Here is a 21,088-nt window from a genome sequence, read left to right as displayed (position 1 = left end):
TTTGCTCGGAGCTATTGTGCCGCATATCTTCTGTCCAGAGTCATTCTTCTTGAATGATCAACATGTTTCGTGTTGCCTGCTGCCAGTGATGGGCCCTTACGGACTCCCATAAGAAGGATCCAGAGAAGATTCCCTTTTCCTGTGGCTCCCTAGCCGTGAGAAGAACTTACTGCTGGAGGTTCTATTCATGCAACTTCCTTCCAAAAGCACTGGTGGTTCATAGCCAGCTGCCAGGCTGGTATGCGGCCACCGATCCTTTTCATTTCTCAGGGACAGGAAACTTCACCCACAGCTTGTTGGATTCCTTTTTGTTTTTTCAGTTCACATATATTTCTAGTAGGTATATTGGATCTTGTGTTTCATTCAACATAACTCTTTCCAATTTTGAAACAGGTAATTGTCTGACCTCACCTTCTAAACATTGCTTAACTCCAATAAAAAAGTCTGCAGCTTGCCAGGGAGGAGAATTTGACTGTAGAAGAAAAAACAACCCATGATTGTAATAATATTGCAATAGCACAGCAGCAGGATTTAGGATTTAAAATTTTTTTTCAGGTTCTTTTGTGTTTGGCTATTTTACTTAGCATAAGGTCCTATATCCCTGCTGTAGGAGGTGTCAGAATTTCCTTCCTTCTTAAGGCAGAATAATATTCCATGGTATGTATGTACTATATTTTTTGTTTATCCATTCATTAATCAGTGCACATTTGGGTTGTTTTTACTTTTTGGCTATTGTGAATAATGCTGCCATGAACATGGGTGTACAAATATTTATTCAATTCTTTTGGCTATATGCAGAGTGAAATTGTTAAATCATATGATAATGCTATGGTTAACTTTTTGAGGAACCACCATCCTGTTTTCCACAGCAGCTGTACCACTTTACATTCTCACCAGCAATGCGCAAGGGTTACAATTTCTCTACATCTTCACCACTTGTTATTTTCTGTTTTTTAAATTTTTGGATAATTGCCATCCTAATGGCTATGAAGTGTATGACATTGTAGTTTTGATTTGCATTTTCCTAATGATTAGTGCTATTGAGCGTTTTTTCATGTGCTTACTGGTCATATACCTTCTTTAGAGAAATGTCTATTTGAGTCCTTTGCCCATTTTTTTAAGTTTATTTATTTATTTTGAGGGAGAGAGAGAGCACACATGCATGTGCATGGTTGGGAGAGAGGCAGAGAGAGGGAAAGAGAGAATCCCAAGCAGGCTCTGTGCTGTCAGCGCAGGCCCCGATATGGGGCTCAAACTCAGGAACTGTGAGTTCATGACCTGAGCTGATATCAAGACTCAGATGCTTAGCCAACTAAGCCACCCAGGTGCCCCCTTTGCCCATTTTTATTTTTATTTATTTTTTTTTTTTTTAATTTTTTTTTCAACGTTTTTATTTATTTTTGCGACAGAGAGAGAGACAGAGCATGAACGGGGGAGGGGCAGAGAGAGAGGGAGACACAGAACCGGAAACAGGCTCCAGGCTCTGAGCCATCAGCCCAGAGCCCGACGCGGGGCTCGAACTCACGGACCGCGAGATCGTGACCTGGCTGAAGTCGGACGCTTAACCGACTGCGCCACCCAGGCGCCCCTCCTTTGCCCATTTTTAAATCAGGATTTCATGTTGTTCAGTTTTAGGGGTTCATTATATATTCTGGGTATTAATCCTCTCTCAGATATGATTTGCAAATATTTTCTCCCATTCAATGGGTTGCCTTTTCACTCTGCTGACAGTGTCCTTTGATGCATGAATATTTTACTTTTGATGAAGTCCAACTTATCTATTTTTTCCTTTTGTTGCTTGTGCTTTTGGTGTTATATCCAGTTGTCATGAAGCCTTTCCACTATATGTTTTTCTAAGAGTTTCATAGTTTTAGCTCTTACATTTAGATCTTTCATCCATTTTGACTTAATTAAGGTAAGGACCACACTTCATTCTTTTGCTTGTGGATATCCAGTTTTCCTCTTCTACCTTTTTGTCTTAAAATTTTTAAATTTTATATATTTTTAATTTTTTAAAATATTTATTTATTTTTGAGAGTGAGAGAGACAGAGCATGAGTGGGGGAGGGGAAGAGACAGAGAGAGGGAGACACAGAATCCACAGCAGGCTCCAGGCTCTGTGCGGACAGCATAGAGCCCAACATGGGGCTTGAAATCACAAACTGTGAGATCATGACCTGAGCCGAAGTCAGACGCTCAACTGACTGAGCCACCCAGGCGCCCCTTAATTTTATTTTTTTAATTAACTAATCAATTAATTTTTTAGAGAAAGAGAGAGAGAGAGAGAGAGAGAGAGAGAGAGAGAGAGAATCTCAAGCAGACTTCACACTCAGCATGGAGCCCAACATGGGCCTCGACCCCACGACACTAGGATCATGACCTAAGCTGAAGTAAAGAGTTGGACACTCAACCAACTGAGCCACCCAGGCACTCCATTGTTTAACTCTGGCTTGCTTGGAAATGATTTTAAGTTTAATACTGATTAAAGTCTAAGCTAATTTTATTTTCAAGTTGCTAACCCATTTTCCAAAGCAATATCCTTCCTTTTCCCAATTACTATTTTGCAATACCTTTATGGACATATAATTCACTTACCATACAAATCACATGCTTCAAGTTTACAACTGATTGGTTTTTAGTACATTCACAGAGTTGTGCAACCATTACCACAATTTTAGACCATTTTCCTTACCCACAAAGCAAACCCTGTATCCTTTAGCAGCCACCCCCCCCCCCCTTTATTTCTCAACCACCCCAGCCTTAGGCAACCACTAATCTACTTTCTATTTCTATAAATTTTTGTATTCTGGACATTTCATATAAGAGTCACATAATAAGTGGCTTTTGGTAACTGGCTTCTTTAAACAGCATAATGTTTTCAAGGTTCATCCAGGAAGTAGCATGTATTAGTCCTTTATTTACTTTATTTCTTTTTATCACCAAAGAATACTCCATTGTGTAGATATGGTGCATTTTATTTATCTATTCATTAGTTGATATTTGGGTTGTTTTTACTTTTGCATTATTATGAATAATGCTGCTACGAACATTTGCGTACAAGTTTTTGTGTGGACGTATGTTCTCATTTCTTTTGAGGATATACCCAGGAGTGGAATTGCTGGATCAAGCAGTTATATTTTATCTTTTGAAGAACTACCAAACTGTTTTCTAAACAGGCTGCACTGTTTACATTCCCACCAACAGTGTTAATGATTTCTCCACATCCTTGCCGATACTCATTATTTTCTTTTTTTTTTTAATTTTTTTTCAACGTTTTTTATTTATTTTTGGGACAGAGAGAGACAGAGCATGAACGGGGGAGGGGCAGAGAGAGAGGGAGACACAGAATCAGAAACAGGCTCCAGGCTCTGAGCCATCAGCCCAGAGCCTGACGCGGGGCTCAAACTCACGGACCGCGAGATTGTGACCTGGCTGAAGTCGGACGCTTAACCGACTGTGCCACCTAGGCGCCCCATTATTTTCTTTTTTATTACAGACTTCCTAGTGGGTGTGGAGTGGTATCTCATTGTGGTTTTGATTTCCTGATGGCCAGTGATGGTGAGCATCTTTGCATGTACTTATTGGTTATTTGTATATCTTCTATTACACAATTAATTGTATGTCTTTTTTGTAAACGTTTGTTTATTTTTGAGTTGGGAGGGAGGGGAGGGACACAGAGAGAGGGAGACAGAGGATCCAAAGCAGGCTCCACGCTGATAGCAGAGCCCAGTGTGAGGCTGGAACTCACAAAAGGTGAGATCATGACCTGAGCCAAAGTCGAGACGCTTAACAGATTGAGCCACCCAGGCGCCCTGATTGTATGTTTTTGTTTGTCTTTTTTTAAATCAGTATCCCTACCTATCCCATTCCACTTGGCTGTCTGTTCTTTCATCAGAACCACACGTTTCTCTCTTTATTTTTCATGTTTTAATATCTGATAGGACTACTCTCTGAACTCTGCCCTCCCTTCATTTCCTTCACTTCTTCTGAATGATCTTGGATATCCTGTCTTATCGATTTACTGGGAAGACCTTTCCACGTTGGCACATTGCCGACATGCTAACAAAATAGAGGCACCTTGTTTACAACCATTGGTTATCTCTTTCCTGTACTATTCTGATGCAGTTCATACGCATTCTAAACATCCAGTGGTGATTTATCCTGGAAATGGTACACATGTAATTTGTGATTTTAATGAAATATTTTTGCAGTACCTTTAGAAAAGCAGTCGACACACATGAAAGCATTAACTTGAGTCATTTGATGCCAGGGGATAACACTTCATTTGTGGGAAGAGGTTTTATCTAAATATTTCTCCTACCCTGGAGCATAGGTGATTGCTTACTAAGCTGGCCTGTTTGCATACATTTCAATTTCCCAGCATTTAATTAATCTTGACAATTGGGATTCTCCATGGAAACAGTGGAGCAAGATGCTATACCTTCCAAAACAAATATAAAAATAATGCTGTTATTTGTTGCCTGGCAACAGTTCTCTTTGTTTTTATTCATAGGAAAATGTATTTTTTGCTGATTGGTACAACTTTGACAGGGAAAGACAAAGGAGAAAATACTTCTCTCTACATTCAGAAACTGATAGGGCAGTTTAATCTTTTTCTTTGTTAAAGACCCGAGTGCATAACTCTAAAGAGCATTAGAAGCATAGATAGAAGAGCATAGAGCATGTAAAACATAAAGGCAGAGTGAGTATGATCAGAGACGACTCTCATTATGGATCTCCAATGACAAAAGGTCTTTGATTAAGGAACATACTAGACAAAACTGTTGTGATTCTCAAGCAGTGTGGGTTCAAACTGCACTTATAAGACTCAAGAGTAGGGGCGTCTAGGTGGCTCAGTTGGTTGAGGGTCCGACTTCAGCTCAGGTCATGATCTCATGGTCAGCGAGTTTGAGCCCCACATTGGGCTCTCTGCTGTCAGCCTGCTTGGATCCTTTGTCCCCCACCTCTCTGCACCTACTCCGCTTACACTCTCTCTCAAAAATAAATAAACATTAAAAAAAAAGTAAGGTTCAAGGTATGTCTTAATCTAAATTTCATTCCATCATGGTTAGTTCCTGTGACAGGTGGTATTTTTTTGTTTACAATTCTTTGTTCCTTTTCCACCTTTGCCATGGTATACTATAGATAAAGTACAGTTCTCTATGTCACTCACTTTGGACTCGGTCTATAGAGTGTGTGTGGATGTAACATATGCCATGTCTCACCAGAGGCTGTATGTGAATTTATGAAATTTGGCTTAACCTTGTGCATTTCTGCCAGGTAGCCATTGCGCCATCAGCCGGGCTCCTGGAAGGGAATCAAGTGGAGCAGACCAGAATCTAAGACCAACGCAAGCCTGGCCAACCCACGTGCAGCACACAGACCAGTGAGAGAAAAAAAGTATCTGTCATTGTAAATCACTGATGGTTGGGGCTTGTTTGTTATAGAACATTTTTGCAGCAAAACCTGACCAATAGAATCATTGAGAAACTAACTGTTCCTATTCACGCCTACCATGAGCAATCATACAGACTTGACAATTTGCACTCTAGGTGCCAGTTAGGTGGGCCCCATCTTTCCAGTCACCAATCAGATGGAGCAAAGTCTGTTTAAGAGAACAACTAGCTAAGGGTCACCTGGGTGGCTCAGTTAGTTAAGTGTCCAACTCTTCACCTCTGCTCAGGTCTTGATCTCAGGGTCATGAGTTCAAGCCCTGTGTCATTGGGCTTGTTGCTGGGTGTGAAGCCTACTTAAAGAGAGAAAGAGAGAGAGAGAGACCAATTAGCTTATCTTGAGGTTGCTAAGGATGTTCTGGAAGGTGAGATATGTATTTTTTAAAATCTGTATTTATAAACTAGGGACAGATATTCTAGGAATACTATTAGTGGAAAAAACAGTTTACAGAACAACTTGGATGTTCTCCTTTAGGAAAATTTCAAACAAATTTTGAACTGTGGCAGCTCCAGAATTTTCATATAGAATTTCTACCTATGTGAGTGAGCTGAATAACAGTCTGATTGGAAGGGAGTTGGGGTGAACAAACAGGCTAACGCTGCATTTGCATGGCACTTTATTATGATTAAAGAAACCCCCAGTTGGCCGCATCATAGAATTGGTTGAAGGGAAACTGATGAAGGATTAAAGCTCCACTGATGAATGCGAAAGCCCCACACTCCCAGGCCTTCCTTGGCCCATCCAGTGCCTATGTTAAGTAGATCTATAAATACACAGGGAGAGGGCTGGAAGGATATCTACCAAAATGTAAATGGAAGTTATAAATGAAAGTGGAATTTGGGGGAATCTTTTTCCTCTTCTGTGTATTTGTCTGTATTGTTTGAATCTTTTGCACTGAACATATATTTTTCCCCCCAAATACAATGAGGTCATCTTTCACAAAGAAAAGAAAAAGAATCCAATGACCTCTACTTGTTCCCACACCTCATTTTAATCATCTCAGCAGTGCCCCCAAGTCTCCAAATTTCAGTTCTCCCAGTATGGCTTACATGTTTTAGCTCCAGTCCTTCTCCAAACACAACCAAATGTAAAAGAAACAACACAAGGTATAAAAAAAAGCATCCTGGCCTGAGAGTAGGGATTCCAGTACCAACCCTCGACTTCTCCCTAGGACTTCAGCCTCCACATCTGAAAAGGGAAGGATTGGACTAGTCAGAGGCTACAAACTCACATGCCTGGAGGAACTAAGGGGAGACAGAGGAGAGAAGCAGGTGGGCTGGGGGGGGGGGGCGGTCTGCACCCGACTGGCAGATAACCGCCCAGCCTGAAGGAGACACCACCACAGGCCTGGACTTTCCAGATCTTCCAATTTACTCAGAGGCCAGGAATCAGTTTTTTATAAGAAATCTGATTTTTGAATATTGGCAAACACATTTTGAAACATTCTGTGAATTCCTGAGAGGACACATTAACCTTCCGTGTGAATCCATGTGACAGCTAGTGCACCGCTTGCTGCTGGGTCAGATGCTCTGGAAGCCTCCTTGTTCCGCTGTCCTGGAGCCACTCAGGTGCCACCTACTGACAGGGACTGTCATAGTCCCCAAGAAGGCCTTTGTGGAAAAGCAGTTTTTATTTTTTTTTAATTTTATTATTATTATTATTTTTTAACGTTAATTTATTTTTGAGACAGGGAGAGACAGAGCATGAACAGGGGAGGGAGACACAGAATCTGAAACAGGCTCCAGGCTCCGAGCTGTCAGCACAGACCCCGACGCGGGGCTCCAGCTCACGGACCGCAAGATCATGACCTGAGCCGAAGTCCGCTGCTTAACCAACTGAGCCACCCAGGAGCTCCGGAAAAGCACAGTTTTTAAAAATTAAGCAGATCAACTAAGAAGTCATTTATTTGTATGCCAAAATTTTATCTTACTAAATGGCTTCTCCAGTGTAATTAAAATACACCAAAACGTGATTTACTCACTGCTCATTGGGAATACAGGATTACGAGGAGTGAAGAACTTTTATTATTGGCCACATCCAGGCACTGTTCTGTTTTAAAGTATTATTTTATTTAATCCTCATTGTAATCCTATGCATGAAGTATGATTACTAACTTTTTTGTCAATGGGGAAACTGAAGCCCAGAGAGATTGTGTAACTGACAAAATGACACAGCTAATTCATGTGGGAGTTGGGACTACAGCCCTGCCAGCCTTAATCAAGAAGGTATGCTTTCACATTTTTTTAAATGTTTATTTATTTTTGAGAGACAGAGAGTGAGCGGAGAAGGGGCAGAGAGAGAGAGGGAGACATAGAATCTGAAGAAGCAGGCTTCAGGTTCTGAGCTGTCAGCACAGAGCCCGACGTGGGGCTGGAACTCACGGACAAAGAGATTATGGCCTGAGCCAAAGTCGGATGCTTAACCCCAGGTGTCCCAAGAAGGTATGCTTTTAAAATAATTACTTTAAACTAAAATTAGTCTTTCCCCATAAATCCTCAGAAAAATGCAGAACTGGTCCTAATTTTGAAGCAAGGACTCATGGTTACAGTTTTATAGGCTTTTTGCCAAAAAAAAAAAAAAACAAAAAAACAAACAAAAAAAAAAACCCACAAAAAACCACAAACCCAATCTGGCTATCCGAACAAACTTGAAATTTGAAATACATAATATTTCCTGGATTCTGACTTAGAATATCAAGGATATCTAAAATTTGTGGAGTTTCCCTAAGTATTTCATCTTTACTGTAATATAAGTTCATACAATGCCTTCAGGGCAGGGAGGGATAGAGCCCAGGTGCCCCAATGGATGTGCTGTTATTTCTCCCATCTTGAAAATCCCTCTCAGGGACTCTTCCCCTTCACTGTTGTCCCAACTCACTGCTCCACTTTACAGAAGGGCATGGTATCAGTTCCTTTCCCCTCATTCTCTCTTAAACCCTCTTTAGATAAATTCTTGTTCCAATCACTGTCCAGAAATTGCCTTTGTCAAGGTCAACAATGACCTCCACATTGTCAGTCCAATGGTTATTGGACTCTATCTTTCTTGAACTATTGGCAAAATAGGACTTGCTCCTACCTCCTGGAAACACTTGTTTCACTTGGCTTCTGTGACTCCACAGTGCCCAGATTTGCCTCTTGTGTCCAGGGGTTCTCTCCCCGGTCCTTTTAGCTTGTAAATAATAGAGGCCTCCAGGGCTTGGACCTTGACCTGCTCCTCTTTTCTTTCTTTTTTTTTTTTTTTTTTCAACGTTTATTTATTTTTGGGACAGAGAGAGATAGAGCATGAACGGGGGAGGGGCAGAGAGAGAGGGAGACACAGAATCAGAAACAGGCTCCAGGCTCTGAGCCATCAGCCCAGAGCCTGACGCGGGGCTCAAACTCACGGACCGCGAGATCGTGACCTGGCTGAAGTCGGACGCTTAACCGACTGTGCCACCCAGGCGCCCCGACCTGCTCCTCTTTTCTACACTCACTCTCTCATGGCAATCTCATCCACTCTCATAGCTTTCAATACCACTGCATGCTAATAACTCCCCAAGTATCTCTAGCTGAGACCTCTTCCCTGAGCTCCAGAACTTTGTGCCCAACCACCCACAGGACATCTGTATTTAAGACTGATATACATTTCAGTCTTATCAAATTCAAACTTAGCTCCTTACCTTCTATTCCAAACCTACCCAGCCTTCCATCTTTCACCTCTTAGTCTTTGGTTTGGCATCTTCCATGACCCTTGTCTTTCTCTCATACAGCCTCCACCCCTCTCCATTCTGTCATCAAATCCTGCTGGCTCTGCATTCAGAGTATGTTCAAGTACAACCATTTCTTACCACTTATGCTATCATCCTGACCTAAACCCCCATAAACTCTCACATGGATTATTTAATTAGGCTCTTTTCTGGTCTCACTACTTTCATTCTTGCCTCTTAAGGTCAGTTCTCATCATGGCAGCCAGAGGGATCATGTTAAAGTCATGTTAAAGTCCAATTCCTCCAATGACTTCCCATTTCTCTGAATGAAAGCTAATGGTGCCCAAGAGGCTTTGTATCATCTGGGCCCCCCTGTACTTCTTTACTTCATCTCCTAATAGTCTCCCTTGCACACATGTCTCTCTAGACATTTGTCTTTGCTATTCTTAAAACATGCCAGTGTGGTTACATGTTAGGGCCTTTGCAACATCTGTGCCCTCTACCTGAAGTGATTTCCCCCCAGATATCCGTATGGCTTAGTCCTTTTCTTCTTCAAGATTTCAGCTAACTGTCACCTTCCCAAGGAGGCCTAACCTGCCCACCCCATTAAAATTATAGTTCCACCCCACCCTCCCCCCAATATTTTTATCTCACTCTACGTTTTTGCTCATGGAAACTTTTCACCTCTACCATACCGTGGAATTAGCTGTTTATTATATTTATTGTTTATTGTCTATCTCCTCCCACCTAGAAGGCAAGCTCTATGAGGGCAGAGATTTTTGTCTGTTCTGTTCTCTAATGTGTCTCTAATGTGCCCAGAATAGTACCTTCATCATTGGAAAAACCTACGTTAGGACTTGTTACATTATCTATAGTGAATTGCACCATTACATTGTTTGGGATTATTTTGTGTTAGAATTATTAAATTGGTTAAGTGCAAAAACATAAAATACATTATAAAATATATCGTACAATATTTGTTACCCTGTTTGGGCATTTAAAAAAATATATATGTGTATATCTCCTCAAAAAAATGGTAGCCTGGGCCTTTCTTAATCTCTAAAGGACTCTTAAGAATTCTTGTGAGAAAAAGTTATTTTCTTGTGAGCCAAGTTTATGCCCATTGTAGTACTTGTAGTTTCCTAGACTTCACCTCAACCAGAATGGTTGTTATTGCTAAAGAACCCAGGATACTTTTAAAGTTATTTAATGCCCTTTTGACCATTTGAATTGGGTACCATGTGTCTGAATTATCTGATCAAAAAATAAATAGTAATTGTAAAAGTTTTACTTCCCCCTTTGAATTCTTAGTAATCTTCAAAGTCAACAAAGTAAGCATAGTTAATGCCAATAAATATTTGTCACTTGATTCCTGGTAGACTTATTAACAATCCTGATGGCTTCTTTGGGAAAAAAAAAAAAAAACACAACAGTCTTAGTGTAGAAATTAAATCTAGATATATTAGAGAAACCTCATGTTATAACCATGACTTAAAAATCTTTTAATCCAAAGTATAACAGACATAGGAGGGCATGTATTATAAGTGTAGAGTACAGTGAATTTTCACAAACTAAACTCACCCACATAACCAACAACCAGATCAAGAACCAAGATTTCCAGCACCCCAGAAAACCTTCCTCACATTCCCTTCCAGTCACTAACTCCCCCATGTGTACCCATTCTCACTGAATAGTTTTGCCTGGTTTTGTGTTTTATACAAATATAATCATACAGTATATACTGTTTGTCTTTCATTTATTTTCCTCAGCATCATTCTTGTGAAATTCACCCATTTTGTTGTCTGTAGTTGTAGGCTGTGGATTTTCATTACTTTATGATATTCCATTGCATGAATATACCATGATTTATTTACTTGTTTGACTATTGATGAACAGTTGAATAGTTTTTAGTTCTACACTTTTACAAATAATACATCTATGAATATTCTAGCTCACATATATTATGGATTGAATTGTGTCCTCCAAAAAGATATGTGAAATACTAACCCCATTCACGTTCCTGTGAATGTGACCCTATCTGGAAATAAAGTCTTTGTAGATATAATCTGCAAAGTTAAGATGAGGCCATACTTGATTAGGGTGTAAGAAGAGTAGGAAAGATGCAGAGATGGAGAACACAGGGAGAAGATGGCCATGTGAAGACAAAGGCAGAGATTGGAATAATGCATCTGCAAGTCAAGGAAAGCTAAGGATTGCAGGCCATGCCCAGCAACTAAGAGAAAGACAGGGGACAGATTCTCCCTCACAGCCCTGAGAAGGAACCAATGTGCCTGTACCTTGATTTCAGACTTCTGGCTTCCAGAACTGTGAGAGAATGGGTTTCTGTTCCTTTTAAAAAAATTTTTTTTAATGTTTATTTATTTTTGAGACAGAGAGACAGAACACAAGCAGGGGAGTGGCAGAGAGAGGGGGAAACACAGGATCTGAAGCAGGCTCCAGGCTCCGATCTGTCAGCACAGAGCCTGACACAGGGCTCAAACTCACAAGTGGTGAGATCATGACCTGAGCTGAAGTCCGACGCTTAACCGACTGAGCCACCCAGGCGCCCTGAGTGTTTTCTTATTATTAAGTTTTGAAAGTTCTTTATGTATTGGCTACAAGCCCTTTATCAAATAAGTGTTTTGCAAATATTTTCTTATAGGCTATTGCTTGTGTTTTCTTTCTCTCAATAGTGTCTTTCAAAGAGAGAAAAGTTTTAATTTTGAGGTACTCTCACTTACCTATTTCTTGTTATGGATTAAGCTTTGCGGTTTGTATGTAGGAAATCTTTGCCTAGCCCAAAGATTTTTCCCCACTCTGTTTTCCCTGTGGACTTTTTCACTGTCAGTTTCTCAAAATCTTTTCCAATTATGTCAGAATGAAAACACATTTTTGACTGTATAATATTCTTCTACCCCAGGTTCAAAGAGAACAAAAGAATCCCAACTAAATGAACCACAGATTCAACTAATTGATACAAGTGAGAATAAATTATGTTGACTGGAATTATTATCATTTGAATCTTAGCAATATATGAAATTAACTTCCAGATAGCAACTATATTAGAGCATCATTTCAGCAAAAACAAAAATAGGAGGTTTCTGGCTTTAAAAATATCTGGAGCTCAAACTGTAGCATTTCTCCCTCTCTCCAATCTCAGTTGGGCTTTCTTCTGGCTTATCCATAGTCTCAAGAAGACTCGGCCAAGTCATAACAAACATGGCATCTTTAGGCACCACGCAGCAGTGGAGAAAGAGTGGTCTTAGAAAAACTGGCTTGCATTTTGGAGAGAAATAAAACCGGATCCCTGCAGGGGCACCTGGGTGGCTCAGTCAGTTAAGCGGACTACTCTTGATTTCAGCTCAGGTCAGTAACCTCAGGGTTCGTGCGTTCCAGCCCCACATCAGGCTCTGTGCAGACAGTGCAGAGCCTGCTTGGGTTTCTCTCTCTCTCCCTCCCTCTGCTTGTGTTAGCGCGCTTTCTCTCTCAATCTAAAGATGAATAAATAAACTTGAGAAAAAAAGACTGGATCCCTACATAATACTGAGAAAGGGAAAGTGAAGGAACTCCATGAAGAAAAAAAAAAGCTTTTTTTCTTTGCTCCTTTTCCTGCCTCTATTCCTGCTAGGACCTGCCTTCCATATGTCTTCATGTATGTCCTCCTTGTAAAGGTCAAGGAGTTAATGATTTCTTTGGAGCCTTCCAGAGCAATAGATAACAGGACTGGGTGGAGTCCTCATGAACGTTGTCCGAGACCTCTGACTCCAAACACCTTGAACACCAAGACCCCCGGGCTCTAGGCATAAGTGACTTATGGAGGACACCTGAGCACTGGTCCTTGTTCGACCAGTTCCTGGATGCCAGAGAGGACACGTACACCAGACCACCATCTTCAGTGAAAACTCTAGACCCCCAAGCAAAGATGAGACTCTCCTGCATTTGCTTTCTGAGTCTCTCAGATGTTCCGTCTGTATCTATTCTCTCTGTTTCATCAATAAACTCTCACTTCCTGCTGGCTCGCATTTGATTTCCATCCTCAGGGACCCTCTTGGCTGGTTCTGTAGGATCCCCTCTGGGTCCTAGGACCTGGCCTGCCACATCAATGCCACATACACATGTGAGCTCCAGATGGATTAAAGACCTAAACATGAAAATGATATATAAAGTTAAAATAAATATAGGAAACAGTCTGTATCATGAAAGACTTCAGTGAAACTTGGAAGTACAAGCCATAGGAAAAAAAAAATGGATGAAACTAGGGGCGCCTGGGTGGCTCAGTCAGTTGGGCATCTGACTCTTGATTTCAGCTCAGGTCATAATCTCACCATTTGTGAGTCCAAGCCCCAAGTCAGGCTCTGTGCTGACAGCTCAGAACCTACTTGAGATTCTTTGTCTCTCTCTCTCTCTCTCTGCTCCTCCCCTGCTCATGCAGGCTCTCTCTCTCTGTCTCTCTCCCTCTTAAAAAAAAAAAAATAGGGGCATCTGGGTGGCTCAGTCAGTTAAGCGTCCGACTCTTGATTTTAGCTCAGATCATGATCTCATAGTTTGTGAGTTTGAGCCCCACTCTGCACTGATGGAACAAAGCCTTCTGGGATTCTCTCTCTCCCTCTGTCTCTACCTGCCACCCACCACTTGTGTACTCTCTCTCTCTCAAAAGTAAATAGATAAACATTTTAAATAAATAAGCTTAAAAAACTGATTATTTATGTTCAATGAAGAACAGTATGGAAAAAATTAACAGAAAAATAAAATGGGAGAATATAGTTGTAGTGTCTAACACTGATAGTTGAATAATATCTAGAATGTACAACAGACTCTTTCAAACCAACAAGAAAAAGAGGAACCCCAGCAGGAAAATAAACACTTTCTAGGAGACAAAACCAAGCAGGCTAACAGACATATGCTGGGATGCTCAAATTCAGTAGGAATTAGAGAAATATAAAGTAAAACAGCACTGAGATTTCACTCTACACCTTTTAGGCAAAAATTAGAAAGATGCATAATGCCAAGTGTTGGTGGGAATTGGGGCATAGGATCTTACAGGCCCCGCTGGCAGGACTGATACAGAAATTCTGGAGAGCGATCAGGCATTTCTTAGTGAAACTAAGAATATGCATACCCTGTACCACAACATTTATCCCTGGTTATGTGTCCCAAAGGAATCTTCCTACTGGCCCATATGGGAACGTGGATGAGAGTGTTGATTATCATCTGATTTGTGTTGCCGGGTAACTAGAGACGGTCTGAGTGTGCACACTGTGGGAGTGTGCAGGTGAAATGGCGGAGGACCAGGCACCTGCCCTGGGACAGAAAGCGAGAGGGACCCGGTGGTAGTGTCAGGTTACACTTAACTGACAGCAGGTTTCTGCAGCAACTGCTGGAAGAAAAGAGAGGACATGGGGCGGAAGAGCTGGACGGCCACTGCCTATGGTCGTCAGATTTAGCAAATTGTGGTGAATTTGTTTTCATCTGTGAGAATGTACTCAGAGCTGTGAACTTAAAAAAAAAAAAAAAAAAAAAAAAAACACCAGGAGCTTGTTCTCCCGCTGCTTGCACACGCCTTCACAGAAAGAGCAGCGATGGGTGATGCCTGCACAGAGGCTACAGCTTCCTCAAGCTCCATAAGCAGCCAGTGAATTCCCAGGATGCCAAGACCCTGTAGGAAGTTCCTGCTTCCATAAACCAAGACAGAAGTGCCTGCTGACTGTTGCCAAACAATGAAATTTCGAGTAAATTAAAAAAAATTTTTTTTAATGTTTATTTTTGAGACAGAATGAGAGAGAGAGAGAGAGAGAGAGAGCGCGCGCGAGAGCGGGCGCGGGCGCGCGCGCGCGCGCGCACACACACACACACACACACACACACACACACACACGAGCTCGAGTGGGGGAGGGGCAGAGAGAGAGGGAGACAGAGTCTGAAGCAGGCTCCAGGCTCTGAGCTGTCAGCACAGAGCCTGTTGCGGGGCTCAAACCCACAAGCTGTGAGATCATGACCTGAGCAGAAGTCAGATGCTTAACAGACTGAACTGCCCAGGTGCCCCTCCACTGAGTACATTTTAAAGATCTAATGGACTTTATTCAGTGATTCATGCATCAGGAGGCATCCCATCTAGAGAACAGGAGCTCCAAGGAGCTGAACGAAATGAAAAACTTTCATAGGCAGAAGGGGGTGAGATGAGGAAGTTACTAGTGAAGAGTGGATTGTTTGCTGCAAGGTCACCTTCCCTTGGGGGCCCCTTGGGGGTGCATCAGGCTGATTGCCTCTCTAGTGCCGACCAGGTAATTCCAGATTGTCCGATTTAAGATTCTACTCCTGGAAGAGGCTGAAACTGTAACTAATTTGGGTAATAGGTCTCAGTTTGGTGACATGGGCTTAGCACAAGTGACGCCATATGGGGCCTGTTGTCTCTCTTTTTTTTTTTTTTTTTTTTAACACCATCTATGATGCTCTAACTAGTGATGTTGGGGGTCTACCCTCCTTGTATTTCTGGATATTAAAAGCCAACCTGTTGATGAAAAGGGCGAACTTGCCTGAGTTTGAATCCACTCCACCTCTTACCAGCTGTGGCCTCTCTGTGCCTGAGACATCTCATCTGTAAAACAAAGATTAGAATACAACCTGCGTCAGAAGGCTTTTAGTGGAGAGTCACGAGTTAATTCTGTAAAGTATTTAACCCATGTCTGGCACTTAATAAGGGATAGAAAAAATACTGGCCATTATTATCAAGGCCACTTGGGATTTCTCCCTCTTGGTCCAGGTGAACCCAGATCTATTTTATATATACTAACACCACCTACCTTTGTAAGAGTCCCGTTTCATGCGTGCACATGGAGTCAAGTCCGGCTGCCATCCTTGGATGGGAGGAAAAACGAGTCCACTTCTAGCTCTGGAGGATTTAACAAAGCTAGAAGCTGTTGTCTTTCAAAAATTCCCCCAGGGCAACATATAAAAATGCTGTAATTAATATTGCTTTCAACAGCAACAACAATAACAACAACAACAAAGGGCGAAGCTGAAGCACCAGAGTAATATAAATAATGAAACTGACACCACTGGCTCCTGGGAGGTGAGATTTATTTCATTTTTTCTTTTATTATTATTATTATTATTATTTATAAATGCTTATTCATTTTTGAGAGAGAGAGAGAGAGAGGGAGGGGCAGAGAGAGAGACAGAGACAGAGAGAGAGAGAGAGGGACAGGGGATACCAAGAGGACTCTGCACTGACAGCAGAAAGCCCGATGTGGGGCTCCTGACTCACCAACCAAGGGAGAATGACCTGAGCTGAAATCTCAAGACCTGACGTTCAACCGACTGAGCCACCCAGGCACCCCAAGGGAGGTGAGACTTCAACCCAGGCATTTTGGTGCCACTGTTTCTAGAACTGACGTTCTGCTGCCTGTGCCTCTGTCCTTCCCAGGGCCCTGCTGTCTAAGGCAGGGCAGGAGGGTGAATGTATCCTCAGGCTTTTGCCTTTTAATTGGCAACATGTGGAGCTATGAAGGCCCCCAAAGCCCAGAGGAATGAAGCTATATGGATATAAATAGTGGGCAGTGGTATTAAGATTTTAGGCTTAAGCACTCAGCCTGGCAACATCTTCCTCCTAAAAACATTGTCCCAGCAAGCATCCCCCTCCCTCCCAGTTAAGACTGCTCAATAATAATGATAATAAGACCAAACATGACAGAGTGCTTACGAGATGCCAACCCCGTACTAAGTGCTTCACATGTGTTATCTCATTTAATCGGCTAAACAATCAGCAGGGTCTTGTTATTACCCACACTCCCATTTTTCAGATGAGGAAACTGAGGCTAGGAGAACAGTCGTTAAGGTGGCTAGGAAGCTGCTGAGAGATCAGAGGAGCCCCATCGCTAGCTCCTGTAACATTTTATTTTCCAGAATGCCTCCTGAGGCACTAGCCTCACCATAAATCTGCACCCAACTATCGCCAAGACCATAATAGTAGGAAGTCAAATGATGGCTTTAATAAAGACATCGAACACATAATTTTATGTTTCCAAAGCTGTATTTGCTCTAATCTGCACCAGAGTGGGAAGGAAGAAATAGTGTTAACCTTCATTAGTCAGTCCTCCCCCACCAGCCTGATTCAGCCCCACAAACAATAGATATAATTACGCTGAACAATCGTGTGTTTATTTCCACGTCTAGACACAGAGCTCACATTTGAAAACAAAAGAGATCTGAAAAGAGGAAGCATCCTGCTGCTTTTTAATTCTCTGTGTCAAACTTTTTCTCAGCCTGGATGCTTCTCTTGTGATCAGGAGATCTATATAGTTAGAGAATCAGGACTTTCCGAGAAAGTCTTTTTGGAGAGGAATTGGTGTTAGGAATCAGACAATAGTATATTTAAACAGCCTCTAGTCTGAGTAGAAACAAATCATTTTAAAGACCGTGAATGGATGCTAAAACTAGTGAGTGAAAGTTTGATGAAGAATAGGTTATTTACATAGTATCAGAGTTCTCCTCACAAATTATATAGTGATTATAAAGTGGAGAAGAGGGGCGCCTGGGTGGCGCAGTCGGTTAAGCGTCCGACTTCAGCCAGGTCACGATCTCGCGGTCCGTGAGTTCGAGCCCCGCGTCGATGGCTCAGAGCCTGGAGCCTGTTTCCGATTCTGTGTCTCCCTCTCTCTCTGCCCCTCCCCCATTCATGCTCTGTCTCTCTCTGTCTCAAAAATAAATAAACGTTAAAGTGGAGAAGAGCAAAGTGACCATGGCAAAGCGTGGCACACACCAACTGTATCAAGTGACCCAAGTTAATGTCACCAGTATCGGGACAAACCGACATCGGGACAAACCAACATCGGGAAAACACATCAGGTGCCTCCCTGAGACAGAGACACCATTTCCTCCCAAATGCATAATCTGAATCTAATCCTGAAGAAACTTCAGATTAACTCAGACTGAGGGACATTTTACAAAATAACTGGCCCGTATTCTCGAAAAGCGTCACTGTCATGAAAGACAAAGACTGAAGAACTGTTTTCAGACTAAAGACGTATGAACTACAACCGAGTGATTTTTACTGCATTCACAGAGGGTGCAACCATCACCACTCTCTGATTTCAGAACATCATCATCACCCCAGAAAGAAACTCCCAAGCCCCTTGGCAATCACTCCCCATCTCCCCTCCCTCCCTCCCTGCCAGTGCCTGGCAACCACTGATCTACTTTCTGTATCTGTGGATTTGCTATTCTGGACATTTATGAACAGAATTCTACAATATGTGGTCTTTTATGCCTGGCTTCTTTCACTTCGCCTGTGCCCAAGGCTCATCTGTGGCGTCACAATTATCAGGACTTTCTTCCTTTTTATGATCAAATGATGTTATGTTGTGTGGAGAAGCCACATTTGGTTCATCCGCTCATCACTTGACAGACGTTTATGTTGTTTCCATTTTTTGGCCGTTATGAATAATGCTGCTATGAACATTTATGTATAAGTATTTGCCGGAACATAGGTTTTCAGTTCTGTTGAGTATATATCTAGGAATGCAACTGTTAGGTCCTATGGTAACTCAGGTTTTGAGGAACCGCCAGGCTGCTTTTGAAAGTGGCTACACCGTTTTACATTTCCTCCCCAAATTACATTCCAGTTTCCCCACATTCTCACCAACATTTGCCTTGTCTGTCTTTTTATCACAGCCATCCTAGTGGGTGAGAAGTGGTATCTCTTTATGGTTTTGATTCGCCCCTCTCTAATGACTCATGTGCTTATTGGAGACTTGGATATCTTTGGAGAAGTTTCTGTTCATATCCTCTGCCCATTTAAAAATTTTTTAATGTTTATTCATTTTTGAGAGACAGAGCCCGAGTGCAGGAGGGGCAGAGAGAGAGGGAGACACAGAATCTGAAGCAGGCTCCAGGCTCTGAGCTGTCAGCACAGAGCCTGACGCAGGGCCCGAACCCACAAACTGCGAGATTGTGACCTGAAGTCAGACGCTCAACTCGACTGAGCCATTCAGGCTCCCCTCCTCTGTCCACTTTTAAATTGTCTTTTTATTTTTCTTTTATTGTTGAATTGTAATAGTTCTTTTTATATTCTGAATACTAGACCTTTCCCAGATAAATGATTGCAAATATTTTCTCCCATTCTGTGCGTGGTCTTTTCGTTTTCTTGATAGTGTCTTTCCATGTACAACAGTTTTTAGTTTTGATGAAGTCACATTTATCATTCCCCCCCCCCCTCCTTTTGCTGCTGTGCTTTAAGCGTCATATCTAAGAAATCATTGCCTAAACCACGGCCCAGAAGATGTGTGTCTACGGTTTCTCTTAAGAGTTTTATAGTTTTAGCTTCTTTGGATTTTGAAGGCAAAACTATACCATATCTGAGTGTGCTACTCCAACCCACTGGCTGTAAAGAAGTCAGTTTTGAGTGGGCTCTCCCAGCAATAAAACACTATGCAGCAAACCCAGGCTGTGGTATAAGCCATCCTGCCACTTGGTCCTTCTGTTATAACACTTGAATATTCTTTGCTAAGTAAAAGTACCAGACAGAGCCTCCAGGGTGGCCACAGTAGGAACATCATAGCATGGATGGTTACGGTTTTGGAGCAAAGCCATTCCCTCTTATGCTTTTAATTGTTCTTCTTTCCAGGAAAGGTTTCTGGTTTGCTACTAAGCCCTGATAGAAGCTGAATGTTTGACTATGGGAAATCAAGTAAGCCTACGAACTGGATGCTCTCTGATCAGCCAAGGCATGAGGTCAGTCACATGCAGCATCAGTCCATGGTCAGAGGGTGGTGGTCTATGTGAGGTCAGACTGAAGCGGGTCGAGAAGGCATAAACAAGATGTGTAAGCAGGTGGCTCACACCTGGTTGACACCTGCTCCTCCTTCGACACCTGCTCCTGCTACATTGCTGCCCCTGCGTCAGTCCACACCCATTGCCTCATGGAGAGTTTCCTAGGAGCAGCTTTGGAGCAAGAAAAAACTCACTCTTGGTTTACAGATTGGTCTGCGCAAAATGTTGACTAACAGCTGCTGTACTGGACATTGCAAATATATCTGTCATTGCAGAAAGTGTATTAGTGCTGGCTAGACCTGGCTGATTGCATTCTTCATGGTGTATTTAACATTTTCCTTTGCCAACTCCTATAGTTGGGTCTAGAGGTTCAATTTGCTTTGTGTTTGGTTTTGTTTATTTGTTTGTTTGGCCAGACTACTTCATGAATCGTATTGTCTTTTTCAACTAAGCAGGCTCGTAATGACTGGTTGCCCCTCTTGTCATCAGCTGCTGTTAATGAATAATAGATTCATTATTCCATTAGGCTCTGAAAATCAGTGATATTCTAAATTTGTCATTTCTTCTTGATGTATTGGCTGGAATACCTCTATACAGAACACTTCCTCTCATATACCTCACTTCCCCAAGTAGAGGTACTGGAAAGACAACATACATAGCTGATTCTTTACTTTTATTTTCAAGGTTTCCAAATGAATTTGTTTCCTAACGCTTCGCAACAATCACTCAAAATAATATTTTGAGTGCCACTGTGGACTTGGGCATTTAATTTATTTTATGTGTTTTGATCCGTTGAATTTTTAGAGGCTCAGATTGTCTTCTGTTTGACCCGTGCCTCCTCTTTACTTTGGCTCCTGAACACATTTGACATCAATCTCTTTGATAACTTCCTTACTAGCTCATCTGACAAGATGTTCCAGGCTTATTTTATACCTTGTATTTTTTATCCCAGAGTTGGAAGCAGCCATTTCCTTCAAAGAGCCTTTATTTCCCAGTGGGAAATGGTCTTTGAAAGCCACGCTCTGGGTCTAGGGGGTGCTCATTTGTTTCTAGACCCTTTGAATGTGCAGACCTAGGAAATACAGAATAGAAATACCAACAACCTCAGAAAAATGCACTAGAACTTTGGGAAGATGGTTGACAAGAAAAGGAAATGCAGGTGTCTTCTAATCATATGAAAAGA

The 21,088-nt window shown here is 41.9% G+C and overlaps 1 long non-coding RNA gene across 4 annotated transcripts in view; it reads left to right on the top strand.

The window, feature by feature from the left end:
• Positions 1-20,442, top strand: part of LOC121033546 (uncharacterized) — a 61,369-nt gene extending 40,927 nt beyond the window's left edge. For 2 of the 4 annotated variants that reach the window (XR_005791982.1, XR_005791980.1), the window contains 5 exons: positions 556-657; positions 3,496-3,557; positions 5,280-5,399; positions 16,121-16,207; positions 19,760-20,442. This is a non-coding gene — a long non-coding RNA (uncharacterized LOC121033546). The remainder of the gene's footprint in view (positions 1-555; positions 658-3,495; positions 3,558-5,279; positions 5,400-16,120; positions 16,208-19,759) is intronic. The other 2 variants (XR_005791983.1, XR_005791981.1) reach the window with 2 other exon arrangements.
• Positions 20,443-21,088: the final 646 nt, after the last annotated feature.

This window comes from Herpailurus yagouaroundi, unplaced genomic scaffold (assembly GCF_014898765.1).
Source record: "Herpailurus yagouaroundi ecotype Mexico unplaced genomic scaffold, PumYag 159, whole genome shotgun sequence".
Taxonomy (NCBI): Eukaryota; Metazoa; Chordata; class Mammalia; order Carnivora; family Felidae; genus Herpailurus; species Herpailurus yagouaroundi.
Note: the sequence above shows the minus strand (reverse complement) of the source record. Positions and strands in the feature narration are given on the sequence as shown.